A 10,616-nucleotide genomic window follows, 5' to 3' on the forward strand; every position below is an offset into this window, starting at 1 on the left:
GAGATTGCAGTCAAAGGCTAAAGAATAAAAAAAATGGAATGCTAAGATATTTGTCTCTCTCTAAAGCAATAAATAGCACATTAATTATCTACGTAGCCAAAATAAGTTAATGATAATTCAACGGAGGTGCCGTGACGAATAACATCATGGAACACGACTTCGTCATTAGACGGGTGCGAAAACAATCGAGAATGACCGTCAAATGTTCTTAATGAGTATTAAAATATACCTACAGTTTATTATAACTAACGATTGTATGCGATTTACTCAGGACATTACAAACAAACAGCGTCCATTTTTTATATACTTAATAAAAGTATTTTTAATCCGTTTGGTAGTAAAATAAAGGTACTTTTTAATCGTCACATCGCCTGTGGTATAGTTAACTGAACAGCCAGAACAGAACAGTGATTCTGATGGTTTCTGAGTCTAGATTTGTAGTTGTTATTACTGGATTTTATTTCTTCTTTCACTGTTTGCATTTGTAGATGCTCGTAAATTCAGCCGTTTCGATAATTGAAAAGACAAGAAATACTATTTAAAGCCACATAATATGACACATACATTGATATTCTCCCACTGGGGAATATTGCTTCAAATCGCCAAATCTGGAGAAATGAAATAATGAAGTATATATATAAAAGTCTGCACTTTAAAAACTAGAAGGACTGTATACAACTAGGTATCTATAATAAGGAAATTATTAACCTTCTTTATACATTTATCTATAAGTAGGAGTATATTCATTGTGACTACAAATAACAAATGACCTAGTGACGCTGCCCGATAACATAAACAAGAAAGTAAATTCCAACAAGAGATAAACTGATATCAGTGTATTCTTGTTTCTTTTTTTTATCTTACATACATAAAAATCACAAATATATGCTATGTAGTAAGGAAATATACGTCTGCGTCATCCTTTGTAGAGAGATCTTTTGTAGGTCCTTCCAGATATCGCATTCAAGTAGATCACCATGACTTACTCGTATCTAGAAACGAGAGACAGACAAATATCGACCAATAGCGGCGGAATAAAGAATATTGCTCTCTCTTTAGTTTCGTACGGAAGAAAAAGATTGTGATATTTCAACTCAACCGCTATTGGTCGACAGTATACACGAGATATCTTGTAGTCGCCTTAGGCCTACAGAGCTACTGGTCTAACCCCTTACGACTCCAGATTTACTCGTAGTTTCACCTGTCTACCTAGTTGGAAGTCGACCAAGGAGAAAGGAATGGTATACCTTGGTAATTGATTCAAAGGTTTCCGCATTAATTGATTAAATTAACGGGTAAAAGGATTATTCATCTTGTGAAGTTGTTGTATTTAAGTAAATTTACAATAGCTGTCGGGTTCTACGGCCACCAATTTAAGTGGAACTAACACGATAAAAGCAAAAAACTTTACACAATCACTTCCTTCATCAGTTACGAATGGTTATTCTTATTTTACATTGGAAAACCAAAATCGTCAAAATTACGAGTTAACGTCTTCGTTTATGGAAACGCAAATAGGTACGTAATACCTAACGGACGCCCGCAACTACATACGCGTCGAGATAATTTTAGAACTTTTACATAATAATACAGTATTTTTCAGTAGGGTACTATAACAACTATGGTAATAAGTTATTATCATTTTATTTATTCGCTCTTATCAAGGTTTTTTGTTTTTGGTTTTTTATTTTGTGTCTTATTATATGAATTTTTATTTTGAATGTATTTAAAGTATTTTGATTAGATGTTTAGTTTATAATTATAACTGACTGTGACGTCACCCGGGTCTCAGCTGAAAATCAGCGCTGCGCATTGCTTTCCAGCGATGATCGGCTAATGCTGAGCTGTAAACCCTTTCTGTTTGGTGTCACAGACAGTCATGTAATATCTAAGATAGGATGTACTGTTTGTGACACTAAAAAGTGAATAAACTTATTTTCTTTCTTCTTTCTTCTTTCTAATATAAATTCACATTCTCTATCATAACGATATTCATTTTCCAGACATCCAAAGGGAATCTAATTTATTTTTCAAAACGAATTCAGAAACCCACATAAATTACCATTAAAATATCTCAAATCCAATTGTAACATAAAGCAGACATTGTAAAGTATTGCCCATTATTTATGGCCACGATAATTCCTTGTAAACTCTAACTGCGTTATGTGGAAAAAAAATTAGTTCATATCGTAGTCCGTTGTAATAGAGTTCAAATTCATATGAATTGTTGCGAATGAAAAGAAACGAGTCAAAAAGAAATGTAGCAAAGACAATTACCACAGGCATGGGTGGTCTACCTTACGTAGGGTTTTCTTTGTGTAATAAATAAATAACTAAACATTGTTTATTGTGAGGAGCAATTATTACAATTGTATAGTTCAGTTTATAGCTCGGCAAGGTAATTTTACAAGCGATGGTTTTCAAAAACCAAAATAATTCTGATTGGTTAGACGGCATCACAATTTATGTCACAATATCATGATTATAAAATTCATTATAAAACAATTTAATCGCATTAATTAAATAGGTATTCGTAAAGATAGCCTACTGCACTCTGGACCTGGTTTCACTATCAGTATTGTTTATTTAGTCATTTATTACGGTGTAGTCGCTATTGTTCAGCTTATAATTTTAATATACTTTTGACTTAAACTAGCTTACTTAATTAAAATTAAAAAAGTGTGTAAATTACGAGTTAATAAACTTTTCTTCCTCCTATTGCTAAAATTTTATTCCTTTGGAAAAAAATGGCGTAAGGTCATAATAATAGGCATTCATAAGATTTTGCAGATAGTTTTTACTCAGCCTTCATTTATTATCATTATCCGATGGACGTCCCCTTCTGGGCAAAGGTCTCCTTTATGAGCTTCCATCATCAAATTCATATTTCATATATTTCAAATTCAAATATCATCACAGTCTTAAGCCGCTGACATCCAGCTGCGACTTCCTGAGACCAGTTTGATACCGTTGATTCACCCAGTAGGGGGTCGATCAGCACTGCGCTACCCGGTGTGTGGTCACAATTCCGACACTATGAGACCCCAACGGTATTAATTAACAATCAAAAGTAACAATAATTCTTATAATTAAATTAAGATATTATTTGCATTTGATATATCAGCTTAAAGAGTGTTTTTGCAATACGATTGCACTTTCTTTCGCATGCCATGCCCGTCGCAATCCATCAAGCACAAATTGCTCGATCAATCTTCATTGAATTGAAATGAGGAAATTTGTTTCATGCATACAACTGATAAATTGTTTTAATCGGCACTCGTTCAAGCTGTTTCTCGGGAAATTAACTTTCTTTAGAAAAAATATAGTCAAGTGCGAAGTGGACTCACAATTATACATATATATAGCGTTCTGCAGCATTACATACAACCTATTAGGTATAATACGAGTACAAGATTAGGTAACATAAGCACCCCCCAATAGCCCTACGGTAAAGGATCCTTCGACTATTATTGTACATATCCATTATCCATACAAAGTATTCTCGACTAATTAAAGAGGTGAACGGGAATCTTGGTAATATTTAAAGGATATAACTAATATACCTATGAAGTATATAGGTACTTTAACAGAAACTCACACAAGAATAACTGAAAATTTGAATTTAAAACACAGATTTTCAGATATTTTTGTCTCAAAAGACCGTCATCAACAGTTTCTAGAACAAATTTTGATTTATTTATTTATTTATTTATTTATTTATTTATTTATTTATTTGGACCACCAACAAAATTATATGAACACATACAAAATATTTTACAAATAAGGGTAGCATAACACATATAATTTTACTTATAGGTAGCCACAGCATGCAAAAAGTATAGGTCGTACGAATAATAGAAATTAAAATTGACAAATAGAAAGAAAAAAAACAAAATATAAATTTGGATTTACACATTTTGACAAAAACCAAAAGAAAAAATTTAAACGAGAACTTTAAAATGATGACAAATTATAATCAGTAATCAGTGAAAATGCTACAAATTGCAAATATTAAAAAAAAAAAATTTTCATAATTTTTATACAAATAAATGGGGATAAATTATAATCAATAATAATAAAGATTCGAACGAATTCGAATTCAACGAAAATTCTACAAACTGCACATATAAAAAACATATAATTTATAAATAATTAGGAAGATATTAACTTATCGTCCATGTAAAATCGATGTCGGAATAATTTTAAGATATTGGGTTTATTATAGTGACGCGATACCGTTGATGTCTTTTGTATAGACATAGTGGTGCGAGGCCGATCAACTGAATCCAATGATGTCACTCACATCTTGATCTTTCTTTATCACAAACTGGAGCTAACTGTAAACATTTAAATCTCTTATCTGATAAAACTCAGCATGATCTCACCACATCTGTGTAGACATTACCTACTTACAAGATAAGAAAGATGAAAGAAGTCCTCTAATACCAGAGTTCTTAATTATTCCATTGTACTATTATTGTATATTTATTGGCCTTCAGATCAATGTATATGACCTGAGATGCAACAATTAAGCACCCCTTATATAGGCCTGGTCGTAGACGTACATCTTGGCTCAGGAACTTGCGCCAATGGTTTGGTATGAGTACCAGATCACTCTTTCGGGCAGCAGTGAACAAAGTTAAATTAGCCTTAATGATTGCTGACCTCCAATAGGAGATGGCACTATAAGAAGAAGATATAGGAATAAAATATTAAAATTGAAATAATTTAATTAAGATTAAACCCTCCACACATCCCCCATGTGGGTTGACGAAATGATAGTGCCACTTGTACGATCACTATCACAACACATAATGATAATGATCGGAACCGACGGCTTAACATGCTCTCCTACAGTTCGTTTCAATTAGGATGGTACGGGTGACAGTTCGTTATACTCTTGAAAGTTTGCCACGATTATAGTACGTATTATGAACGTCATACAGGCGACTGTCATTGTACCCATGATATCTGTAAAAACTTTAGGCACTGCTAACTGTTTAACTTAGGGCTGCATAAGAATTTCTTGGAAAAAAGAAAACAATTCAATTCAATTTATAGTTCGACCAACGACTTGAACCTAGGATGTCACAATCCAAAGCGTCATAGGCTAATCACAAGACCATCGAAGCTGAAGACGTAATACATAAAACCATAAAAATACTTCGACGTAACACTATAAACATAAAGCCACGATGCTTAATTTGGAAAGCATAATAATATTAAAGTCATTACAGGTGCTCAAAGGTCATTAATCCTATAGTTATGCAATGTTATAAATGCCATTCGTGTGATTTATTGTTTATAAAACACACAACTGAACGATTTGTATTCTTCTATTGTTATTGTTTATTGATTGCGTTCTTAATTCTTTGTAATGAAATGGAATGCGATGTGAGAATTGCAACAATTGTCTTGTTTTGATACAGTTTATCTGAGATATAGAATTTAAGTAAAATATACAAATGAGAATATTTTCATTGGCGAATGTGTTACATAAAAAAGTCTAAACAAAAAATACTGAATATATTTAATTGTAGCTAAATAACTAACATTTCTAATTTATACCTTCAAAGATCATATAATCATGATAAAAACACATTCCAGATGTGCATATTATGATTAGAGATGCAGCAATTAAGCGTCTTTTGTATAGGAATAAAATATTATCAGCCCGATTAAACCCACCACACTCCTCTCATGTGGGTTGGCGAAATGATAAAGTATGCCACTTGTACGATCACTATCACATCACATAATGATAATGATCGGAAGCGACGGCTTAACGTGCTCACCTACAGTCCATTTCATGTAGGATGGTGCGGGTGACAGTTCGTTTCACTCTTGAAAGTTTGCTGCGATTCACGATGTGCATATTATTTATTGGCAATCATAACGCTTACACCGTAATATCTATATTTTTACTGTGGTAATATCGATACTATTTGGCTTCCGAAATATGTAGTTATAGACCCCGGCAAGTATGTTCAACCAAAATGGCGGTTATTTGCACAGGTACAATTATAAACCTAAGTGTAAAAAACGTGCGCTGTGGTTGCTCAGTATATTAAAAATGTCAAATAATTGAAAATTTTGTAAGCGATTATACAGTCGTCAAGGTGTTGCTATAGGTTAATCATCTCATCTGTACGTTCCTAACATTCAAAAATGTCCTACGGCGCATAGGTTACAAGTTATAGTTATCTATACCTTCCTATCTATGATGGTAGATCTTCGCGATCGGTCATGCCAAAGAGCTTCGACTACCTACTTGCTAAAATATTTCAATAGAGAGATTAAAAAAGTAGGTAAAGCAAGTGGTGTTGTGAACATAATGGCAAACATTTATCGCGATGTTATGCAGACGGTTGAGCGGTTCGTTGATACAATCTAATCTTAACTGCAATAACTTGTGGCAATCATAAAAATGCTCCACAAACATCGCTGGAGATTAACGTGATAACAGATTAAATAAGTACAGAAAACCCTTAACATACAAAATTTTAAATGAACATTTCGAATTTAAAATAATAACTTACAATTATTTTTGTATGACTTTTGTATCAACAATTCATTTCCTTTGGAAGGAAATATGCTGATATTTTCAAATTGGCTTGTATGGTTTGGTTACCTATTCATAATTAAGCAGACGACTTTCTTTTCATCAATTACCTACTATTTTTTTAAAAAAACGCTATCAAATTGGCCCATCCGTATGCCTTGACTGATTTCTACAATTCATCATACCGATACGTTATGCTGCTAGTTGGTGTGCTAATGCCAGTAGAATGATAAGTACCCATGACGAAAGCCTACCACCAGAATTTAGGGAACATAAAATCTTAAATTAACCCGAACTGGGTTTGGCGCTACGACTTCTGATGCAAACCAAGGCACGAAAGGAAGGTCGGCAAACGATGACTACATACTTAAATGAAAAAAAATTAATAATTCCAGTAGGCAGTTACCTTACATTATACGCATTCTAAAGGCAAGAAGGTACGAGTATAATTATGCCAGTATAAGTTATATCACTAATTATTCCATCCGCTGAATATAATCCGCTGAGATTCAATGTAACACACATACAATTATGATATAATTAGGTACCTACCAAGGTATCTATAATGGTACGTTGGTTAGTAATTCATAACACTTATTCGATGACAAGTGTTACGGAATGTTGTTTTCCTCTAACATTTATCTAGATAGCAGCATCTTCTTTATACCTTAATTTTTGATTTAAATGTTTTATTGTATTGATTTAAATGTTTTATTGTGATGGACGATTGATGGAAGTTATTTACTGACGCATATTTCTTCTGTTAACATAGGTAAATAATGGAGACTTAAATGAAAATGCGCTAATTTACCTTTTTTTTTATTCTTTACAAGTTAGCCCTTGACTACAATCTCACCTGATGGTATATGATGATGCAGTCTAAGATGGAAGCGGGCTAACTAGTAAGCAGGAGGATAAAAATTCACGCCCCTTAACGAAATTCTCTACCTAGCCATTACCTAGTTCAATTCCTTAGATAATTATTTTCACCATTTTACTTAGGTACGAAGATTTTTTTACTTAGGTACTACTTACCCCAGCATTTTTCTTTTTCCTATGCCAGAAGATGTTAACAAAGTAAATAAATATAAGCTTGCAGAAGCAATAATTGTACCGAAAGTTACTTACAATACTTATTTGCCAAATCACTTCATAATGCATACCTACCCTCATTGTAATCAAATACAAATTATAACACAAGTATAAAAAGAGTTCGCACATTGTAGAGACGTAAGTGCCTACAACGTGAAAATTTCCGTTACATAATGGGAAGAGCCTGCAAGAGCAAGACCCCCATTTTATGAAGACTGAGAATTTGACAGCCTGTGCCTCCACCATAAGTGAGGAAGCCAATCATGGAGTTTGGACTGCGATGGTTTTTGAAGGTCAGGATTATTGCCCAGACCCTAAACAGTCCAAGTTTAAAGAGTATCTTGGAATATTTTCTTGGAAATAATATGAGTAAATATAGTAACAGGCACCAGTAATTTAGGATTGCAGCAAAGCTTCTATAACACTTTTAAGATCATACATAAGGGTATTTAGAGGAAGGTTGCCACGAAGCTAAGGGTCTGTCAATTGGTGACATGATTTTTGATATCCCATAAGAAAATATGTAAAAAATACGTTTACACTTGAAAAATTTAGAATCTGGACCCTTGAAAGCCACCATGGTCTAAGCTCCTAAACCTACGGTACCTACGGTACCTACGGTACCTACGGTACCTACGGTAGTTAACTAGCTACCGTAGGTTCCTAGGTACATGAGGAGCATGGGCTTTAATATTTCAGCCTTTATCATATAAAGAGGTACGCGTATGTCTGGCTGTCGCAGACTCTCGTTCTTAGAGAGGATTGTGACTTTTCGAAATTAAATAAAGATATTTTTGCTAAAAAGGTGATTACCCCAAGACTGTCGTATTAAAGCTACTTGATGCTATATGCAATCTTCTCCTATATTTAAGTGAACTACAAGTAAAAATTGGTTTAATTTTCGTGTGCTCGTTTTGTTTCCCGGTCTGCTTTGGTATATCTATAGGGAAAACCCTAGGCAATTGCTTAAATAGCTTATAATCTATACTAATATTATAAAGCGGAAGAGTTTGTTTGTTTGTTTGTTTGTTTGATTGAACGCGCTAATCTCAGGATCTACTGGTCCGATTTGAAAAATTCTTTCTGTGTTAGATAGCCCATTTATCGAGGAAGGCTATAGGCTATATATTAGCCCTGTATTCCTACGGGAACGGGAACTACGCGGGTAAAACCGCGCAGCTGCAGCTAGTAGGCTAATAAATCTGTGCATAAGTAGCTGGACTCAAACCCTAGTCTCAACCTCTAGTCTAGGGTTCGATGCCCGTCTCTTTAATTAGTATATTAGCACAAACCATACGATTGGTTGTACTAGTCATATTTGTCTAACATAGGCTAACATTATTTACAAAAATAAATTGATATAAATTAAGTGACGTGGGTATTTACGTATTTAATTGTAACCCATTATTTTCGAAAGCTGACAATTGACATTCACATAATCCGGTACTTTATTGAGAAATTCGTTTCATGTTCCGTTTACATGCGATTTGAATAACCCAATCCCCTGTTATACCGCAGTTAGACCAAAACACTTACCGATCGATCCGTTAAAAGCACGCAACAAATCCTGTAAAGCACAACTTTAAGTAACACTTTTCTGTACAAGAAACTTTCAAGGCGAAGGCACTGTTCGATAAAAGCTAACTTTTCGTTCGAAAAGTTAGTTTTAAGAAAGTAAAAGTTGATATAGGCACAATGTATCACCAATGAGTTGATTAGTTCGTGGTGTTAACGCGCGTCGATTTCTTGCAACGGTCGGCGGTTCACTGGAGGAAGAGAAGTGCGGGACACGTCACTCGCTGCGCCCGCGCAGAGCTCACCTTTACCTGGGCTAGTGCGACGATATCGTCTTGAGCCTTTAAGAAACTGGGTATACTGTTTTTATTACATGAGCGCCGGCGGGGTCCAAAGCTAATGAAATTACTACTTTATCGAGAAAGAATATGAAATAAGATGCTTGGAGGAAATTGGATCGGCTTTTCATTTTCGTTTTTCTATAAATGAAAATAATTTCGTCATCATCATAATTACACTATCCGATGGCTATCCACAGCTGAACATAGGAACTAGGAACTTCCATCCGATCCTAATTCGGCCAGCGACCAGAACAGCAGTAAAACAGTTTGTACGTATAGTTAATTGGATTGGTGTTAAAAATCACATTAGCTACACACTTGAAAATATCCTTATTTTATAGTATACGGCCTCCGTGGCGCAGTGGTATTTTACGGCCCCCGTGGCGCAGTGGTATGAGCGGTAGATATATTTGACGAAGGTCCTGGGTTCGATCCCCGGCTGGGTCGATTGAGGTTTCCTTAATTGGTCCAGGTCTGGCTGTCCGTGGCTAGTTACCAACCCTACCGACAAAGACGTACCGCCAAGCGATTTAGCGTTCCGGTATTATGTCGTGTAGAAACCGAAAAGGGTGTGGATTTTCATTCTCCTCCTAACAAGTTAGCCCGCTTCCATCTTAGATTGCATCATCACTTACCATCAGATGAGATTGTAGTCAAGGGCTAACTTGTAGTGAATATAAAAAAAATACTAGCGGAAGCCTGCGACTTCGTCCGCGTGGAATTCAGTTTTTTACAAATACCGCGGGAACTATGAATTTCGGGATAAAAAGTAGTCTGTGTTAATCCAGTAAAACCTATTTCCATTCCAAATTTCCGCCAAATCGGTTCAGTAGTTGCGGCGTTAAAGAGTAACAATCATCCAAACTTACAATAATATTAGTAGAATAACGCCTTTACAAAATAATTAAATAGAAAGTATCAAGCGGTGGCAGTCGACGTAACGTCGTCGACATCCCGCCATACGGCCTCGATATTCGGTAAACGCACACAGGCGCACGCCGACTGAATATTCCACATTCATGCGTTACCATTAGAATTATTTGCCAATGATTGGTGTACGCAAAAAATGTTTACCACATCTTACTTTTAGGGGAGAGGCAGGTCTC

At 34.9% G+C, this 10,616-nt stretch overlaps 1 protein-coding gene across 2 annotated transcripts in view; it reads right to left on the reverse strand.

The window, feature by feature from the left end:
- The window catches only part of LOC112048422 (zinc finger CCCH domain-containing protein 13-like), a 102,137-nt gene extending 92,706 nt beyond the window's left edge, over positions 1-9,431 (reverse strand). For both annotated transcript variants that reach the window (XM_052882791.1, XM_052882790.1), the window contains exon 1: positions 9,191-9,431. The gene's annotated coding sequence lies outside the window, so the exon portion shown is untranslated. The remainder of the gene's footprint in view (positions 1-9,190) is intronic.
- Between the last annotated feature and the right edge of the window lie 1,185 nt (positions 9,432-10,616).

Source organism: Bicyclus anynana, chromosome 8, assembly GCF_947172395.1.
Source record: "Bicyclus anynana chromosome 8, ilBicAnyn1.1, whole genome shotgun sequence".
In the NCBI taxonomy this organism is placed as follows: Eukaryota; Metazoa; Arthropoda; class Insecta; order Lepidoptera; family Nymphalidae; genus Bicyclus; species Bicyclus anynana.